The 22,389-nt window shown below is 41.5% G+C and overlaps 1 pseudogene; it reads right to left on the reverse strand.

Annotated features, from left to right (window-relative positions):
* Nucleotides 1–6,536: 6,536 nt before the first annotated feature.
* Nucleotides 6,537–19,903, reverse strand: LOC132891570 (E3 ubiquitin-protein ligase TRIM35-like; annotated as a pseudogene).
* Between the last annotated feature and the right edge of the window lie 2,486 nt (nt 19,904–22,389).

Genomic DNA, 22,389 nt, shown 5'->3' on the forward strand with positions numbered 1-22,389 from the left:
CCCGCTCTCACTTCTATCAGAATGCAAGCAATCAAAGGAACAGCACACTGATTATGAATGTTGACTTCAACAAATAATTAACCCTGAAACAAGTAAGTAAAGAGCAGTGTTCTCCCCAGGGATTTCAAATAGCATCCCGGTAAACGGTCATTTTGAAAATAGCATTTTGCTTCTTGAAATAGCGTCAAAATCCACCCTTTACTGTATGTTTATTTCTGTAATATCTAAACAAGGGTGCTCTGAGAGCACAATATCCCCCACTACAATATATTGCAAATGAAATTGCAGTATGCGCATGACTGTCCTATAACAAAGCCTTTGGCCAAGTTTTGTGAAATTCCTCCAAAAATTGTGAGAGGAGTTGATTTCAGAAGGTGAGAACCCTTTCTGGGATGGAAGGATGGACAGACAGACGGACGGACTTCGCCACCACATAATCCCTCTTCGGGCATTTAGGTTAGTGGGGGATAAAAAAAAAACATTGGCCATTCTGTGGCTGGGAAGTGATTTGAGGGGATTCCCAAGCAAATAATGTGCATCAAATCGCTCGTTTCGTGCAGTCAAGCAGACAGAAGAAGTCTGTGTGCACATGTGCAGGTTTATCTGCTACTTCTTTTGGGTTTTACAGCAGCTAGCATCCACAGTATTGCATTACTGCCATCTACAGGTTTACCTTTGACCCTGCCCTGACAGTTCCATCATTCTGTCGCTAAACGAACTGCTGATCACACCGAGGTGTTTGCTGACAACCGATATTTGGGTCATTCCATGCCAAATCAACAAGAGGTTATGCTCGACCATCTCAGATTTCAATGAAATTTGGAGGGCTCAGAGATACTATTAAAAGAAGGTAATCCCCAAAACTTGAGCTTCCTATCACCAATAGTTTCAGAGATACAGGCATTTGAATTTTTCAATTTTTTTGTTCAAAACATCTCATCTCATTATCTCTAGCCGCTTTATCCTTCTACAGGGTCGCAGGCAAGCTGGAGCCTATCCCAGCTGACTACGGGCGAAAGGCGGGGTACACCCTGGACAAGTCGCCAGGTCATCACAGGGCTGACACATAGGCACAGACAACCATTCACACTCACACCTACGGTCAATTTAGAGTCACCAGTTAACCTAACCTGCATGTCTTTGGAGTGTGGGGGAAACCGGAGCACCCGGAGGAAACCCACGCAGACACGGGGAGAACATGCAAACTCCGCACAGAAAGGCCCTCGCCGGCCACGGGGCTCGAACCCAGACCTTCTTGCTGTGAGGCGACAGCGCTAACCACTACACCACCGTGCCGCCTGCTCAAAACATCCATATTTCAAAGTGCAATATAATCTTTATTATGCAAGATAGAAACCTAACATTTTGCACAGAGAGACTCAATGTCTTGTACTACAAGCTTCAACTTAGAATTTCAATGGTCATTGTATATTAGATGGTGATTTTAACAAGGAAATTAAAAAGACAAATTTGCATTTTTTGCATTTTTAACTCATTCTGGAAGCTTGCCTGTGGCAGTAATGCTTAAACTAAGAATGTTATTCCAATCTACACAGAAATATCTACCAATTTCAGTTTTACCAAGTCTCCACTATTCCTAGTTTGTCTGTAATAGGGTTTTGAAATTTGCCGATTTATAAAACATGCCATTTTCAGTAGCAAGAAATCCAATGTGGGATAGCAGTTAGGAACTTGTAAATTTTTTTTCAGTAATCCCCAAGACCCATATTTCATGTTTCCAAATTTTTGTTCTGTGTCTCTCAAGTATTTTTAAACTACAGGGGTTTAAAAAATCCATTTTCACCAAATTTGAATTTTTGATATATTTTCATATAACTGATATTTGTGGGTTAATAAATGCTTCAATAAGGCTCAAGTAGGTTAGGAGACATGTTTCTTCCTCAATTTTAAATAAAATTTCAATTAATGCTCAGTATTAATTATTTGTAAATTGATTTTAATCTAAGACTGTGTAACATTAGCAATCAATGACCAGCTATTGTGTACCAGTCAACAGCCAGCCTTATCAATATCAACACAGCACAATAGGTGACCTTTGATACCAGAACAGGTGGCTCATATCTTATAGTTTTAGAGTCTGTAAACTGCATACTTGTTCAGATAACATTATATTGCTTGGATTATATTAAATACATTGTAATACAGAGCACTGAGGAAATTTACCAATGTTATTAACTGAATGTGTTTCTTTGCAAGGATTGGATATTTTGAATAGTTGACTAGGGAATTTAATTGTAGTTGCTTTCAATTTGAGTTCAGTATAAATGAGTTTGTTCTTAGACATGTAGAAATGGCTGAACTTCCTCCCTGTTCTATAGGAATTGGACTAAAGAAAGATTCTGACTGCCATAAACTAACATACAACAGAAATTGTAAGTTAAGTGATTTATATGAAAAATGACTGACTTCTTTAGTTTATATATATACTGAAAAATGTGAAATGTTCATATATTATTTAGCTTATTTCAAAGTGATAATATTTTAAAACCATATTTCTGTGACAGGAACACAAGTAAAATGTTTCCTTATCTATACAAATCATTTAGTTGTATTTATCAGTCCTTAATCATCAATAAAATGGAAATAATATCAAAAATTTGAATTTGGAAAAAATGGATTTTTTAAACACCTGTAGCTCAGAAATACTTGAGAGACACAGAACAAAAACTTGGAAATATAAAATATGGGTCTAGGAGATTACTGAAAAAAATTTACAAGTTCCTAACTGCTATCCCACATTGGAATCCATGCTACTGAAAATGGCATGCTTTAGAAATCGGCGAATTTCAAAACCCTATTACAGACAAACTAGGAATAGTGGAGACTTGGTAAAACTGAAATTGGTAGATATTTCTGTGTAGATTTGAATAACATTCTTAGTTTAAGCATTACTGCCACAGGCAAGCTTCCAGAATGAATTAAAAATACAAAAAATGCTAATTTGTCTTTTTAATTTCCTTGTTAAAATCACCATCTAATATACAATGACCATTGAAATTCTAAGTTGAAGCTTGTAGTACAAAACATTGAGTATCTCTGTGCAAAATTTTAGGTTTCTATCTTGCATAATAAAGATTATATTACACTTTGAAATATGTATGTTTTGAGCAAAATGCAAAAAAATCGAAAAATTCAAATGCCTGTATCTCTGAAACAGTTGGAGATAGGAAGCTCAAATTTTGGGGATTAACTTCCTTTAATAGTATCTCTGAGCCCTCCAAATTTCATTGAAATCTGAGATGGTTGAGCATAAATTTGTCAGATATTTGTTGATTTGGCATGGAATGAACTATTTATTTGTTTGGTCCTGCGTTTCCTTTCCTTCACAACATAGCGTCTTTTCTTCTCGCTTTCTGTTACTGTACCTGCTATACCCCAAGTGCTTCAAGTGCCCTTGACTGTTTGTTTATTTGCACCAATTTACTTGTGTGTGTGTGTGTGTGTGTGTGTGTGTGTGTGTGTGTGTGTTTAGTCTATGTCTAGTTCTTATCTAGAGTGTTCATACTGTTTATATTGTTTGTTTGAGTGTTTAGTCTATGTCTAGTTCTTATCTAGTGTTTATACTGTGTATATTGTCTGTTTATGAGTGTTTAGTATTTGTCTAGTTCTTATCAAGAGTGTTTATACTGTTTATATTGTTTGTTTGAGTGTTTGGTCTTTGTCTAGTTCTTATCAAGAGTGTTTATACTGTTTATATTGTGTTTGAGTGTTTAGTCTTTGTCTAGTTCTTATCAAGAGTGTTTATACTGTTTATATTGTTTGTTTGAGTGTTTAGTCTTTGTCTAGTTCTTATCTAGAGTATTTATACTGTTTATATTGTTTGTTTGAGTGTTTAGTCTATGTCTAGTTCTTATCAAGAGTGTTTATACTGTTTATATTGTTTGTTTGAGTGTTCAGTCTTTGTCTAGTTCTTATCTAGAGTGTTTATACTGTTTATGTTTGTTTGAGTGTTTAGTCTATGTCTAGTTCTTATCTGTGTTTATACTGTTTATATTGTTTGTTTGTTATTCAATTATTCTATTTTTATTTTTTATTTATTGCATTGCCTGTTTGCACCGTGGGTCAGAGAGAACTGAAATTTCATCTGTGCTGTATGTTGAGCATGTATAGAATATTTGACAATAACGTTGACTTTACTTGACTTGACTGTAGTCGGTCTTTCACGTTTCATTCGCACACTCACATCCTCCATTTTCTCCTATTTCAAATTTCCACAATGCCTTGCAAGAATGGGGAAAGTCCACCACGTGATGCATGACATAGTATCTTGAATTGGGTCATGGTGAAGCAGGAAAATATAGCATAGAATTTAGCGCCACATGGCCCTCAGTTCATTCAGTGTTCTATTAAAAAAAAAACGAATAAAATTGGAAGTCTGTGATTTGAATTCAGTAGCTTTTGCTCCACTAACCAAAAAATAATTGGGTGTCAGGGAAAAATTCTTTTTATGACCTAAACTTGAAAAATCTGAAAGGCATTACAGCTTCAAAATTTGTGTTCCTCATAAAAATCTACTTATAGTCCTGAATTGAATTGAAAGATGGGGAAAAACCCACAGTACCTGTCCAACTAGTCCCACTCGGGAATGGTTGTGGAATCTTATGCAAGGCCCCCAAAAGTATTTGGACACTTAAAAACACCTGTCCGTCAGGTTTCCAAGTCAATCTTTAAAAGGTTTCGCAGTTTAAACACACTGATGATCTCTGTTTTTCTTCAAACATTCCACTGTCATCATGATTGTTGTCATGAGCTGTGGTGCAAATCAAGATCTCTGCTCTTACATTCAAAAAATAAATAAATATATAAATCCAGAAAGTCCATAAGACTGGCACACAAAACAGACCTTTTGGTAAAATTCAAACATGAATTGTAAGACGAAAACTGGATTGTGTTCGTACTCAATAATGGTCTCAAAAAACACACAGCACTCGTTTGTTTAGCAGAGGTAGCCGGATGGAGAAATTTGTCCATTTCTGTAGCATCTTGTTTTTCTTTTTCTCCCCCAGGGTTGATCTATTAGAACAGCCGTAAGCATCACAAACCATCAGCACTTTTGCATCGTTAGTGGTCGTTTGCAAAGAACCCATGGCTCCAGGTTAGTTTAGGCCAAAGATCATTATGTTCATGTAAATGAGTGAGCGATAATGTACAGTAAGCTGGTTATTATCATGAAATACACCCTGACAGGGTGATGCAGGAGTCCAACACAAAGCAGAGAAGGTCTTGAATCACCCTGAAGGGGTTTTGTTTTGCCATAAGAATCGGCTCACTATACATTATCCCATTTATTACACAGTTACGTACTAAAAAAACTCAACATCTGACACAAAATATTGTTTTAAAATTATTTTATTGCTTCTGGTAATGTTGTGGTCCATAACAACAGTTTGTAATAAAGAAAAAACAGACTGTAAACCAATCAGAATCAAGCATTTAACAAAGCTTTGTAATAATAATACAACCCCAATTCCAAAAAAATTGGAACACTGTGTAGTGGGAAGACATGGGACAAAAATAAAATACCTAGGCCTAAATGTTTAATTTTTATTTATTATAGACGAGACAGATCTTGTCATGTTTTAACCCATATGATACAGCAGCCAGGGATAATGGATGAGAGTTAAATATAACTTGCGGTTAAATGACGGTAGAGAACATTGAGAAAATTGTTGCTTTTAACACCTTTAATGACTGACTCTCTCACCTGCCTCTCTCTCTTCCACATCCTCTCAGTGATCACTTACACACACATTAAACTGAACACATCCCTGATACTAATCATGTAAATAACAACAACCACTGCACACATCTGTACAAATATATAACTGTGCACATCATGAACATATAACTGTTAATAATAAACATTACACAGATTACAGATATATTTATTTGTGCATATTTTAATTGTCCCATTATGCAGAATAACAGTGTTTAATATCAGAATGAACAAAGTGAATTTATTTCACTCAGAATTGATTTGAACTTGTGAATCATCACCTAATGCAGCATTAACATACAAATCCATCTGATCTTTACAAAACCACAAACTGCTGGTGGAGGGCTTGAAATCTCCTCCACTGCACAGTTACAGACACACACACACACACACACACACATTTAATCCAAGATTCACAGCAAATGCAAACAAGTACAAATACAGTAAAGACATATTTATTGAGAATAAACTAAGAAACAAATTCTCAGTTTATTTAAACTATTTAAAACATAAATAAAATAAAATTCTTTTCAGCTCATTCTGCATTTAAACACACTTGTGATTTTAATTAAACGCTAAGTCATTATTTTGAGTTAATACCTTGTTATTTCAAGACAGTGTGTCATTATTTCACTTATTATTTTGACTTCCTCTTGCTTTCAAAATATATCATAATATATTTTAAGATATCTTATTATTTGAGTTAATTCATTATTTCAAGATATTCTGTCAATATTTTGAGCTGATTCACTTGAAAAAAAAATCACAGTGTGCGCTTCAGGGTTTCCAAAAGGGGGGAAAAAAAGACTTACACAAAGAACACTAATCTTTTAATCTGCAGTATTTTATTAATGAACTGGAATAAAACAACATCAATGCTAACTGATCTGATTCACTCTTACAGAGCACTCAAGTGGGAGGATCTTTATGGAACCAAAAACATATAGGAATGGCAGTAATTTATCAGTAAATGTGTGTGTGAAAGTGTGTAAGTGTGTGTTAGTGAGAGGGTCGGAGAATGACAGTTTTCCTCTGTCCCAGTCCAGCTTCACTCTGATCCTCTGGAGTTTCTGTGCTACTGAGAGCTGAGTACCTGGATGTGGTGTAGAACCTGCGAAATAGTCACCATCATACCCCACATGCCAGATTCCACTTCTGGAGAATATCCCCCCCTTTGACAATAAGATTGAGAAGATTCTGTCATCACACCCACAATCCACCATGTACAGTCTCCAACTTCCACATCCCAGCAGTGTGTCCCTGAGTTAAAGCCCTCAGATCCCAGGATACACCAATATTCATCAAATCTCTCTGGATTATCAGGAAGTTTCTGTTTCTCATCACTGCGTCTCACACTTTTCAGATCATCAGATACAATGAGTTCAGGATGAGCAGTGTTGGGGTCCAGAGTTACAGGTGCTGAAAACACACACACACACACACACACACACACACACACACACACACACACACACACACACACAGAATTAAGAGTCTTACTGCATAGGTGTAGAATTGGGTATGGACGGTATGGGCGTGTCCCAACTGACATTTCTGATTGAAGAAAAAAAAATCGCGGTACACAAATGGTTCCTGTAGGTTTCCAATGGGCGAAACAGCATGCAAAATTCGCTCATTATTCGCTCTCAAACATTTTCACATAATAAGCAAAACAGCCTCCGCCTTCTGGATCAGAAATGTTTGGTTCCTCCCGCCTCTCTTTTGAAAATGTCCCATACCGAGAACACACATCCGCTGAACTGATTGGTTCTCGAGGGGCTTCATTTGAAAGCGGGGGCAAAAACTTTTCTCTGTAGAACCCTGTCACTCCCTCCTCCCCCTCCCCCCTCCGCTCTGGGCTCAAGATGACAACAGAAGGGCAATAATATAACAACAACCAATCAGAATTCAGATACAACAACCAATCAGAATTCAGATACAACAACCAATCAGAATTCAGATACATTCTGTTGCCAAGTAAAATTGTAACCTTTCAACATATCAAAAAGGTTCTCGAGCCCTCGTCCTGTTTTACCGTTAGATCAATCACATATCAGCTTAAACTAGCATTCTAAAACTAGTGAAAGATCCCACAGAAGAGAGCCGACTCCCCCTGCCAGCCTCATGGAACGCAGTGTTTAAGGCTCCGGATATGTTTTACTTCCATTTATGAGGGAAAGGAACATACACCCTCCCGACAGTCAATGCGTTATTCGCTTGTAAAACACATTTGCAAATTGGTAGAATGAGTTAACAGGCCTAGAAATTCATATATTTCTTCACCAGCCAGCCGGACGAGTTCCCTTCCAAAGTAACTCGCCAAACAGAAAATCAACTCGCCAAAATTTGTTCATGTATGAATTTTACTTCTGTCAAAAATAACACAAAAGAGTGTAGTTACCATTGTTCATGACTAATGTGCATTTATTTCAAGACCCGAGTATTTTGATACTGTTGTTAAATACATAAATGAGAACAACACAGAGCATCATAATATAATATCAACAAATAATAATATATTGGAAAACTTGGCGTATAAGTATTGAAAACAAATATACTTACTTTCATGACTCATCTCATCTCCTCTAGCCGCTTTATCCTGCTCTACAGGGTCGCAGGCAAGCTGGAGTCTATCCCAGCTGACTACGGGCGAAAGGCGGGGTACACCCTGGACAAGTCACCAGGTCATCACAGGGCTGACACATAGACACAGACAACCATTCACACTCATATTCACACCTACGGTCAATTTAGAGTCACCAGTTCAGGGGCGGTCCTGGGGGCAGGCCGCCCGGGCAGCTGCCCGGGGCGGCATCGCGGGGGGGCGAAAAAAAAACAAAACGGTCCCCCCCCAAAAAAAAAGGTCCCCCCCCAAAAAAAAACCCCGAAAAAAAAAAACAAGACTGGCGGGTGTGTGTGCGTGTGTGAACATTTTGGATGGGGAAGCCCAATAGACCCTTTTCACTGACGTCACCGGAAACCGGAAGTAAACAAACCCTGCGCCATATTGGAAGACCAACAAACTCGTGATTAGGGGGAAATAACGGCAGCACGCGGAATTTAAACCCATGAGGCACTTGATTCATCATAAACCTACAATGGTAAACTTTTGTGCTGTGTTAGGGTGTTCCAACAAAGCTGATGGGAAAGGTGAAAAGAAGTCTTTCTACAGATTTACCAGCTGTGATTGAGACACAAGCAAACCAAGGAGCTTTCTGCCAGGAGACAGAAAATAAGTGCATTACTGAGTGTCTCTGAGCAAAGGAGAGCTATTGGTTGTTTGTAAAAATGTATCAATTGTTGCCCTTCCCACGGGAATCATCGCGGGCTCGAGAGACAAGACCTGACGAGTTAGTTCGTTGGTAGCAGAACAAAATGTCTGGACACAAATCGGGTTTTCAGAAAAGGAAAGAAAATAAACAGAGGGTCGAAAATACAAAAAAGGAGGCAGAAAATGTAAAACGAGTTTTAAAGTAGGACAAATGGTTACTTTTTAAGCCAGCCCGCCGTGGCTGCAGGCTTTCAGTTGTGTCATTGAATGGTTACTTTTCTGAGGCAGCCCGCCGTAGCTGCCTGCAGGCTTATTTATTATAGCCCATTTAGTTAAAATAGTTGATATAAAATGTTTATAGTTATAGTTATGTGATGGTTGTCCTGATTTAGACTGATTTTTTTTTTTTTTTTGGGGGGGGGGGGGGGGGGGGGGGTTGCGCGATGTTGCACCCGGGTCCAGATTAGGGCAGAACCGGCCCTGGCTACATTTCAGGTGTAGTTTGTTTTATGAATGTATGTACTTGCATAGATGTGTACTTGGTCTTCCAATATGGCGCTTAACAAAATCTCGCGGCGCGGTGATGTCATGCGGTAGCCCTCGATACCAAAGTTGCGCAGGTGACATCATCAGTGTGTGTGTGTGTGTGTGCCTAACTTGTCGTAGCCCCATAATATGCACAATCCCGCCAGCGGAACGTTGTACTAGTCATCAAAAAGACTTTACTACCATAGTACTACACTACTATGATATTACACAGAGTCTTAAGTAATACATTACGACTTGATCATTGCCATTCTGGTAACAGCAAATTTATAACGGGCCGTGTCCGCGACGTACAACACACGACGAGAAATGTTTAAACGACCATGTAAAGCTGTTAACATTCTGTTGGCTAATACAGAGCCCAACGCGGGGGCAGCATGAGCGCGGGCGCGGAAAAAAAAAAAAGGTCCCCCCCCAAAAAAAAGGTTCCCCAAAAAAACCCCCCGAAAAAAAAAAAGACGGGCGGGGCGGCCAGCAGGGGGTTTCGCCCGGGGAGTAAATCACTCTAGGATCGCCACTGCACCAGTTAACCTAACCTGCATGTCTTTGGGGGAAACCGGAGCACCCGGAGGAAACACACGGGGAGAACATGCAAACTCCGCACAGAAAGGCCCTCGCTAGCCAAGGGGCTTGAACCCGGACCTTCTTGCTGTGAGGCAACAGCGCTAACCACTACACCACCGTGCCGCCTACTATCATGACTATAGCACCCAAAATATGTCCAACATGCTTTCTGTATTTAACCATTTATGAGAGAAAAAGCATTAGGAGCTTCATATTGACTAGGAATCAACTTGAAAAAAAATAATTATTCCATAAAAATAAAAAAAATAGACTTGAGCACCACAATATCAATCACTCCAAAAAAATATCCAGCTCCAAAATTATAATATAACAAGTGGACTAGTTCTAAACATGATCATTAGTCTATCAAACGTTACTTTATTCAACGTCTGAATAATTTTTTCAGCCGGGTTGGTGCCAATAGTAGCTGTACGGGCAGTTTCAGCAGCCACGGCACGGCGGTGGTTTTCACTTCCCTCGTGTGTGACAACGCTCTCAAATTTAAAATCTGCACTGCCCTCTACAAAGACTGACTTTTTACTGACGTGTCGGCTCTTGTAAAAATCAGAGCACGGCGTGCAATACATCAGACAGGCGGTCGCATCGTATCGCAGCCAATGCCTACCCTGCTCCCACGTTTGCTTATAAGTCCTTTGTTGTTTCTCCTTCTCGTACGCTTTATCAGCGGCCTTTTTCTCCTCTTCAGACCGAGGTCGCTTCGTCCCCGTTTCTGGCGGTTTCTGTACACCTTTCAGAAAATTCCACATCGCAACGTAGCTTTGGCAGATGTAGATGTAAACAACAACAAAAACACGTGTTTAAATGGGCGATAATGTGGCCACATCTATTGAATTTGATAACATGATTACCGCGATATTCAATGAGATGCGTTATATGCATGCGCAGTAGTGAAAAAACCGACAGCCTGACTCGTACACGATATGATTCGGAATTCTTCAGTATTTTCCGTCCTGCCGATAAACACATCAATTAACACAGACATGGCAGACGCTTAATATGTGGCGGCTTTAGTTGACGGTGTGTCTGAATCTACGCTTCATATATATTTTTTATTTTCAACTAGCCAGCCGGGCTGGCTAATAATAGGAATTACCCACCAAATGACAAATGAATTCGCCTTGGGCGACCGGACCACTGCGAATTTCGAGCCGTGGTTAATCATCACATGCAAGATTTGCAATTAATCAAATTAATTGCATCCATCCATCCATTATCTATTGCCGCTTATCCTGTTCTACAGTGCTGACACAGAGACAAACAACCATTCACACTCACATTCACACCTACGGTCAATTTAGAGTCACCAATTAGCCTAACCTGCATGTCTTTGGACTGTGGGGGAAACCGGAGCACCCGGAGGAAACCCACACAGACACGGGGAGAACATGCAAACTCCACACAGAAAGGCCGTCGTCGGCCGCTGGACTTGAACCCAGGACCTTCTTGCTGTGAAGCGACAGTGCTAACCACCCGGCCCCTGAACCACAGGTTGTGTATGTTATTCATCCTTGGTATCGGAAAAGGGCCCCTCAATTAGGGCCCAGAAAAAAAGAAAAATAAAAGAAAAATAAAGATTTCTCTCTGATCCTGCATTAAATGTATTGCTGAGTGCATGGCTTGCACACCATAGTCTAATTTGCCCCACCTTATTCTAAATATGGAGTGTGAAAAAATATTTCCACCATACCAATGTAACGCATACTGGTGTTTAAGTCAGTCTCTTTTGTTTGAATTACTTTTAATTGCTTCCGTACAGTAATACATAAAAGTAATTCAGTTCTGTTTACGTCCAGGACACAGCTAGTCTGTTAGCTTACTGAAAATAGTTTGTAGGCTATAACTGGATTTGTCAATAGAGGGCACTAGTTAGAAAACTTGACAGGCAGGTGAACATTTACAATACTAATGATTAAGTCAATGCAAGATCATGGAGCGGCGGGTATTAAGTGGAGCAGCTAAGCGCAAGTTAAAGGTGCCATTCCACCAAAAACGTTTAATACTGGCTCTTTTTGAAATACCATAGTTGACTCCGAGTTGCATATGCATGCTGCATGTGAAAATGTAATTCTATTCCCATTCCCTGTATTAGCTTATGAAAGAAAATAGTCGGAAAAACGAGCGAATCAGAAAAAGCCCTACGAACTTACGTAAGTTCGAAAATTAGTAGTCATGGCCTCGCCCACCTTGGCTTGCGACCGCCCACGGGAAGAAAGTTCGGATTTAAGCGCGAGGAGAGATAGCAGAGCCCATCTCGTCAGTAGCTAACGAAGAGGACCTAACAGCAAGTTGAAAACATGGCTGAACAAGTTCGTGCCTGTGTTACAGTATTTGTGGCAGTAACACATCAACGTTGCATTTCTTGCCCAAGATAGAAGAGCTGAAGAAGAAATGGTTGGAATTTATCTTTGGAACACCACCAGCAAAGTATAATGCAACGTTAATACTGTGTTCTGATCATTTCAACCACAGTGACTTTTCAAACTTCGGTGCCTTCAGTAGTGGTTTTGCTTCGAGGTTGTTTTTAATACCTGGATCTGTACCGTCAAGACGATCAACCACCAGCTCACAAGCTGTAAGTAAAACACGAACTTTTTGTTCGAAGGTTTTTGTTACAAAATAGCATGTTCATATTCTCCACATTAACATGCATGACATGGTCACAAGCTAGGCAGGGATGAGAGTTTTCCGCTTTTTGGTGGATTTCCGCTTTTTCTGAGTAAAAAACGACCTTCTTATATTATGCCAAATCCGTTGGGAATTTTTTTTAAATTAATTTCGGGGGGTTGGGGTATGTTCCTTCATGCTGTTCAAACTTTATTAACTCCAACGATGTTTACACATTATTTGTAAGTCGCCATCTTTAGTCTCGTTTAAATCTCTTTGAATGTGATGTAAAATGTGTTATCTACATTGTTATTGGTCAAAACATCGATGTCGAGACCATAATAGGCAATCAAAACAATTTTTACAAAGACACCCACATTCGCTTGTTCTGACCCACTGGAGGTAGCATCACAGTGCTGTTAGCCAATCAGAAGTAACACATTTACATTTCATGAATATTAATGAGTAAGAGCTGAAATCCTGTCATTCTCCCGCCACCCACTCCTCCACCAAACTAAAATAGCCTGAAACAGGAGAACCACAGCATTTTTTTCACCAAAACCGGCTCGCAGGGCATTCATTCACACACGAGACCACCGCACAATTAATGAAAAAACGATGCAATGAGACCTTTAAAAAAACAGAAAGATTTGAGAAAAGCTGAGATTTTAAATCAAGTTCCTAGAATTTTAAATTTTTTTTCAGAATTCTACAATAAATGATGAAAACATTGGAGGGAAAAGAGCTAAATTTGATGAAGACAGACTGGCAGGTAACAGCAGCAGCAGTGATGTTATGCTAACAGAAGTGAGGGAGGAGGAGGGCAATGAGGAGGACAATGAGCCCACATATGGAGGGATAACAGGAGGACATCGTGACGAGAGACAGCCAGGTAGCAGCAGTAGCAGCAACAGCAACAACAACAGCGTTATGCTGGCTGAAGCAGGGAAGGAGGAGAAGAACAAGACAGTAGAGGGGGACCAAAGGCAGGTTACCTCTGCTAGCAATGTACAGGAGTGTCAGTTACCATGTCTTAACGCAAGAGAGGAGCAAGGGGCGTCATCGTGGTTTGAGACTGTTACTGACCCAGCTTGCTGGGAGGACACTCAAAGTGACAGGGATAAAGCAGCCCTCATTGACAGAGGGGTCAAAGTGTTTCAAAACAGGAGGGTGAGTTATCCTGCCTCTGCAAGAGACAGTGGAATAGGTGGCAAGACTCGTGTTCTAACAAACGACCAGTTCAAATGCATGTTGCCAAATGGCCAAGTCGTCAATAGAGAGTGGATCACATATTCTCCGTCCACAGGAAATCTCATCTCATCTCATTATCTCAAGCCGCTTTATCCTGTTCTACAGGGTCACAGGCAAGCTGGAGCCTATCCCAGCTGACTACGGGCGAAAGGCAGGGTACACCCTGGACAAGTCGCCAGGTCATCACAGGGCTGACACATAGACACAGACAACCATTCACACTCACATTCACACCTACGGTCAATTTAGAGTCACCAGTTAACCTAACCTGCATGTCTTTGGACTGTGGGGGAAACCGGAGCACCCGGAGGAAACCCACGCGGACACGGGGAGAACATGCAAACTCCACACAGAAAGGCCCTCGCCGGCCCCGGGGCTCGAACCCGGACCTTCTTGCTGTGAGGCGACAGCGCTAACCACTACCCCACAGGAAATATTTACTATTTTGCATGTAAATTGTTTTTGTCTAAATCACATTAATTCGTCGCTGGTTATACCGACTGGAAACATCCAGAGCGGATTGGAGAACATGAGAGAAGTGCAGAACATCTGGCCTGTATGATCGCGTTGCATCATCGGACAACAGCAGCAGCTACCGTGGACAGCGGACTCATCTCATCTCATTATCTCTAGCCGCTTTATCCTTCTACAGGGTCGCAGGCAAGCTGGAGCCTATCCCAGCTGACTATGGGTGAAAGGCGGGGTACACCCTGGACAAGTCGCCAGGTCATCACAGGGCTGACACATAGACACAGACAACTATTCACACTCACATTCACACCTACGGTCAATTTAGAGTCACCAGTTAACCTAACCTGCATGTCTTTGGACTGTGGGGGAAACCGGAGCACCCGGAGGAAACCCACGTGGACACGGGGAGAACATGCAAACTCCACACAGAAAGGCCCTCGCCAGCCACGGGGCTCGAACCCGGACCTTCTTGCTGTGAGGCGACAGTGCTAACCACTACACCACCGTGCCGCCCCAGACAGCAGACTGATGATGCAAATAGAGGGGGAGAGGCAGCATTGGAGAGAGGTGCTCAAGAGAGTTGTCTCCGTTATCAAGTTCTTGGGGGAGAGAGGACTTGCATTTAGGGGACAAGATGAACTACTAGGCTCACCCCACAAAGGGAATTACTTGGGCACTTTAGAATTGTTAGCGCAGTTTGACTCGTTCTTGGCAGAGCACATCAGAAAGTTTGGGCAGAAGGGCTGTGGCAGCGTCTCCTATTTATCCTCAACAGTCTGTGACGAGTTCATAGAACTCATGGGACAGAAAACAAGGCAAACTATTATGAAGGAATTACGTGATGCCAAGTATTTCTCTGTAATAGTTGACTCGACCCCTCATTTATCCCACGTAGACCAGCTCACATTCATTTTTAGATTCGTGAGTGAAACAGGCCGCATAGTGGAGCGCTTTGTTGGATTTGAGCCCATCAATAGTCACAGAGGAGAAAGCTTAGCTGATTGTGTTATCTCAATGGTGCATCAACTTGGTCTAGATCTTGCAAACTGCCGTGGACAGTCGTATGATAATGCGAGTAACATGAGTGGAAAATATAGCGGATTGCAAGCCCACCTAAAAAAGAAGAATCCAATGATTCACTATGTCCCATGTGCAGCCCATTCTTTAAACCTGGTCAGAGTTAACACTATTGAGGACTGTAGCGATGCGGTTGGCAATTATTTTGATTTTTTGCAGTCTCTGTACAAATTCGCTGCTGCCTCCATGCATCGATGGGCCAAAGTATTCGGAGATTCTGACACTCGCTTAGAGCTTACTTTGAAATCCCTCTCTAGCACACGCTGGAGCTCCCGAGCGGAATCAACAAAGGCATTGTGGCAAAATTACCAGCAGTTGCACGAATTTTGTTCAGAAGCACGTTCACTCTGTAAGCAGTTTGAGACATTGGAGATTGCGTTCATGGCCAAGTTTTGGGATACGATATTGTCACGATTCGATGCAACTAGCACTATTTTTCAGCACAGCGATGTCTCACTTGAGTGTGCTGTTAGAGAGTTGGAGTCACTGCGTCATTTCATTACTGCACAGAGGGATCGATTTGAGGAATTTGAGAGGGCCGCGTTGAGTGTGCCTGGTGTCAGTCAGGTGTACAAGCATGACATTTGTCGTCAAAAGAGATGCAAAATAGAGGTCTGCGCGGGACAGAATTTTCAGTCCCGCTCCCGCATTGTGCAGTCCCGCCCCCGCCCACTCCCGCAAAGAATTATGATTTTCAGTCCCGCTCCCGTCCGCACCTGACATTTTGTCCCGCTCCTGCCCACAAATCCCGCATGATGCAGACGTTCGCGTTATTTCTCACGAAAGTTCTTGTCATTGGCTTGGGGAATTAAACATGCTGAGCTTAGCTGAGCTCTCCACTGACCGATCCTTCACCTAGCGCACGTAGCGAGGGTGCACGTTGCCAGGCGGCATGCGCAGCTGAGGCTTTACAGAGATACCCAACACACCTACCAAAATCTACAGTGGATATTAAGAATATTGTACATTGCACATAGCTTATATGTCACTCCTCACATTTACATTCTAGGAAATACAAGTAGGCCTATAAGAAATTAATATAATTTAAAGACACAGCGTGATGGTGCCCCACCCCCTACTTTGAGTGGATTTGAGCATAAATATCTACAGCTGATTTCCCTCTGCGTCGTACACGAGTGAGAGTGACTTCCAAATGTCTGATTTCAGGACTCGACTTTTTAATGGTAAATGTACCTCTTTTTAAAGCAGCACTTACTTCTGAAGCACTGTGAGCTTCACTAGAGGAGCTCTGCTCTTCTGCCATGATTGGAGATCTCAAACACGGAAGAGCGGAAAGGAATCGGAAACATACGCGAGATTAGACCACATCTGCAAATGTAGGCATCTTAAAATGTTTTCATTAATGCCAAATAAAATATCCAGCACAAATTATATATGATAGACATAAATTAATAATTTATAAATTTTATTTTAAACACGTTTTTAGTTTGTGGGACTGCAGCTTATCACCTCTCCCGCCCGCTCCCGCATTGTGCACTCCCCCTCCTGCCCGCGCCCGCAATGAGCTTTCAAAGTTTGTCCCGCACCGCACTGCTTTGCGTCGGATCCCCCGGGTCCCGCGGGACTCCCGCAGGAATGCAGGACTCTAATGCAAAATCTTTGCTGACGAAACAGCAGAAGAGGGCATTGAGTTTGGGGGGAAACGAACAAATAGAGACTTTAATGTTGCCATCGACAGACTCACACAGAGCCTCCGACACCGTCTGGAGGCAAACAGGGACTTGCATGACTTGTTCAGTGCGCTTTTCCTCGAAAAGACTGAATCGGATGCCTCAGTGATGCAGAAGGCCAGTGTTCTGGCATCTGCCTACCCATCTGATCTGGGTGAGTGTTTAGGCGACGAACTAATCCAACTGAGGTCATTCATCAAGGCTGGGGATGACACAAGCCCAAAAGGACTGCTCAGACTTATTTTGGAGTATGGCCTTGAGTCTATGTTTCCGAATGTATACGTTGCGCTTTGGTTATTCCTCACACTGCCTGTTACCAACTGCGAAGGACAGTGATCATTCTCTCTTTTGGGTCGAATTAAAAATGAATTAAGGACAAAGATGAAACAAGAACGTCTCTGCTGGCTTTCTCTGATGGCCATCGAGAGTGAGCTGACCAAGTTGTTGGACTTTAATGACACTGTACACAAATTCGCGCAGCACAAAGTCCGGAAGAGATGCATTTAATATGTGAATAGGAATTAGCGATTTCTTGGCTGACATAAAGCTATTTGTTTGATATACATTACCGTTACATATAGCCTACGTTTCAGGTCAGCTATTCTGTGTGAGTTGTTTGTTCAAAAAGTGATGTTTCATGAATAAAAATGTAGTATAGTTTTTAGCGCAACCTTTGTACCGCTGCTGATTTGTGTGCGACTTGGGTGCCGCTGCAGCGGTGTGTGTGCGTTGTTGGGGGGGGGCTTTCTCGTCGTCTGGCCCAGGGGCCCACGGACTCATAATCCGTCCCTGAGGGGCCCTATATGACAGATCACACACCATGCTATTTGATTGAGGGGCCCCTTTCACATATCAGGGATGAATTACAAAGCCCGTGGCATATAAGGGAGGGGCCCTATTAAGACATAGTACATAATATAACCAGTGTTATATGCCTTCAGGGCCCCAGTAGGATATCGGGATGCATAATGTTGTAAAAACAATATTGAAATGGTTGCGCGGAGGCTTGGGCTTCAGGGCCCCCTTGGCCCTTGGGCCCCTGGGCCTGGGCCCGGTAGGCCCATGCAGTAATCCATCCTTGCCACTACACCACCATGCTGCACAATGAACTGCATATTATTATTATTCATAAATTATTACAGTTCTGAACTTCAAATTTTAAAAGTCTGGACTTTGGAGAGATGATGGATACTATTTTGGTGGAACACAACAGAGCAAAATATTGTGACTCTATTATGTTGACCTGAAGTTGGTGCCAGTGGGGGTTGGCATTGGGTTTATGTCCCCACCAATGTTAATATCAAACCTAAGCCATTGGCTTACTGTATTGGACGGTGTACTGCATCTTCTCCCAGACACTGAACTGCAGGTTGGCCAGATGTTTTGCCACATGGATCAGTGCTCCTGAAAGCTCCTCTGGATGCTGCAGTGTGCTCTGGGCTCTGCAAAAACATTCAGGAGTCAGTGTTGCTGTGGGTTTGGATTCAGAAACACAGAGAATGAGAGAGACAGGAAGCACATCACTCACCTTTTCACTGTGTCCTTGTAGTTCTGTAAAACAACAAAGCAAATATCAATGGATATAATTTACATTTTTACACCACTGAAATGTGACGTTTCTGGTGATGGAAATAAGTTTTACTTTCTCACAGTATAAATACTGACTAAATGACCCTCACGTCTAAGAACAAGATGTCTTCAGCTCTCATCTCCTCTTCTATGGTTCTGATTGTGTCTGAAAGAGAGGATATGTCTTTGCCCAGATTCTCAATCTTCTCCTTCATCATCTGACTCTTCTGCTCCTCTTCCTCTCTCAGTGCAGTGATCCTGACTGCCTCTTCATCTCGTAGAAACTGGTGAAGCTTCTCAAACTCCTCCTTAATCTGACGCTCTGTGTGTTGGGCCTGAATCTACAGGGAAGAGGAAATCAAATGAAACATCAGTGAATATGCAATGAAACAAAATATAATTATAATATCAAACCCATGTTATTGATTCTAACCTTTATATGTTCTGCAGTCTGACTCCATTTCAGTTTACAGTCTTTAAATATCTTCAGTTTCTCCTGTAGGGGTTTCAGTGCAGTTTTGAGCTTCTCCTGAAATAAATTAACACACTGCTTGGAGTCTCTGTGTTTTAGATATTACTTTAACTCAGATGAACTAAATTGATTGCAAAGTAATCGTCATGATAATGAACAACAGCATTTGTTCACATGTGACCCATGAGTTCATATGTACGTTTTATTTACCTTACAGTCTGTTACTGCCTCATCAATGGGGCAGAATTTGTGGTTGGTGTGTTTTCTTGAAGTCTGACACACCACACACACCGGATGTTGATCATCCAGACAGAAGAGTTTGAGTTTCTCACTGTGCAGACTGCAGACTGTTTCAGACCCTGATGAAGATCTCGGACTTCTCTCCTGTAAGAAAGTCTCACACAGGTTCTTTAAGGCCAGACTTATGGGAGGATACTCCATAGATGACTTCCTCCTACAAACAGGACATTCTCTGGATCCTTTGGTCTCCCAGAACTGCTGCAAACACACTTTACACACACTGTGACTGCAGTGCAGAACAACAGGATCCTTGAAGATTTCACAGCACACAGGACAGGACAAATCCTCCTCTGAAAACTTAGAAGCCATTTTGTTTGCTGCTGTTGTTGTTCTCTCTTGTCCGAATGCTCAGAGTTTCATTGTCACTTCTGTGAAAAGTAATCACACCCTGATTTCAGGTTTCTTTAAAGTTAAATAGATGACTTTGTAGGTTCAGTTAATCATCACTTCTTTTCACTGTGCTGAAAATGAGACTCAGATTTCTCCATAAACGGAGAATAAATCTCAACTCACCAGAGCAGAACACTGCAGGCTGTTAATGAAGGACTTTGGTCGTGTCAGACTTGGCACTTCCTTAATAGGAGGAGTTTTCGAGAGACACATTATGACCTGTTACACTCCTCAGTTACATCAGAAACAGCACATGGCACTTACTTATGTTTAAGCACTGAGCATTAACTGTAATTTTGGTACAAATTTATCCAGTGATGAATTTCACTCTTCTGAACTGAAAATAATGTTTCACTTCTGGAATCATTTAAAGTCGATCTTGCAGTTTCAGACCCCATCCACACGTAGCCGGGTATCTGCTAAATCGAAGATATTTTTCTACGTTTTGGCCTGTCATCCACATGAAAACACATCAAAAACGAATATTTAAAAAAACTCCGGGCAAAGTGAAGATTTTTGAAAACTCCGTGTATGCCTTTTCGTGTAGACAGAGATAACCGGAGTTTTGCGTTTTAGAACGTCACAATCTGCGCCAAAAAAATGACAACAAATCTGCCCTGACGTCAAACGTGCGACCTTTGTTTACTGCAGAAGCCAGATTAAGCATGGACTTAAGCTAGCCGCACACCACGGCGATCCACGCGGTACCGAACCGACCCATTTCAGAGCCGACTCCCGACAGGGCATGCACATATCCCCCGACTGTTGACGAGTGCAGTCGCGATTGAAGCGACACGTGACAACTTAATAGCTTTGTGATTGGCTATTGGATATAGTTACTGTTAAATCCAACACTTGAAGATGCTACAGGCTGAATTACAAATGACACAACACGGAATATGTAGCGCACTATCTAGGCTGCATGAGCTATTATTCCCAACCTTAAATAGTGCACTTATATAGGGGAGTTAAAGCAATTTGGAATTCAGCCACACAACTTGAGCAGAGTGGCTTTCCAGCCCACTGTGTCTATGGATAAAGCTTCAATCTATGGCAGGGGTTCTCAACCTTTTGCAACCTGGGCCCCACCAAAGCTGGTTCATTGCAGTTGGGGGCCCCTCTTCTCGCCCCGCCCCCACCCCCCCCAAACACACTCACCCGCAGTGACGCCACCCGACCTACAGCACCTTATATCGACCGACAGATAGATAGATAGATAGATAGATAGATAGATAGATAGATAGATAGATAGATAGATAGATAGATAGATAGATAGATAGATAGATAGATAGCCCTGGGCTAGATTATTATTATTATTATTATTAGTAGTAGTAGTAGTAGTAGTAGTAGTAGTAGTAGTAGTAGTAGTAGTAGCAGCAGTAGTAGCATTATCCATTCCATAGAAATACACAGGCCTATTATCATTATTAGGCTATTGTTATAATTGGCAGTAGCACCACATTTCTAATCTGCTTTCGGGCATTATTATAATTATAATTATTATAATTATTATTATTATTATTATGGCCTATTATCATTACTAAGCTGTTGGCAGTAGTACAAGACTTATGTTCTTTCAGGCATTATTATTATTATTAGGCCTATTATTATTATTATTATTATTATTATTATTATTATTATTATTGCTGTTGTTGGTTGTTGATATTATTATTATTATTATTATTATTAGTGTTTTTATTAGGTATTTTATTACGCTTATCATTAGCTGGCTATTGATATCATTGGGAATTGGGACCAGGTGTGAATTTAGGTTTTACTTTTTACTGTGCCTTTGTGATCTGCATTTGCGTTAATGCGAGACCTGAGCCTGCTTTGCCTTACAAAGATCCTCGATTCTTGGCGAAATGTTTGACAAGCACAGTCTCAAGTCATCCTCAATTTGCGCACGATTGCGATATTTCGTTTTGAGCGCAGTCATTTTTGAAAATCCTGCCTCACACAAGTAGGTCGATGCGAATGGGATGAGCAGTTTCAAGGCTACGTCACACAGTTGCGGGTACTCCTGCATCAATGCTGCCCAGAATGTCGAAAGAGGGCATGAGGTGAAGACTGCCTTAAGTCTACTGTCACTCTTCAGCTCAATAAGCTGTTCCTGCATGTCAACTGGAAGTTCGTCAGCAGTACACACAAATGGATCTCGAACCCACGCAAAAGAGCGATAATCCTCTGTGAAGTATGCCGCAAACTGTTTTCTCATTACCGACAGGTGCTCTGATGCTGCTTGAAAGACAGATGAGAAATCGTGGGAAGTGCCTGCACTACTGATAAAGTCTGCAAGGACAACATATCACAGTTCCCCCGACTGATGCGGCCACACCAGAGGTCAAGTTTTTGCTTGAAGGCATCCACTTTCTCTGCGAGAAGCAAAATGTGAGTTTCTCGGCCTTGCAAAGACAGGTTCAAG

This window comes from Neoarius graeffei, chromosome 9 (genome assembly GCF_027579695.1).
Source record: "Neoarius graeffei isolate fNeoGra1 chromosome 9, fNeoGra1.pri, whole genome shotgun sequence".
Taxonomy (NCBI): domain Eukaryota; kingdom Metazoa; phylum Chordata; class Actinopteri; order Siluriformes; family Ariidae; genus Neoarius; species Neoarius graeffei.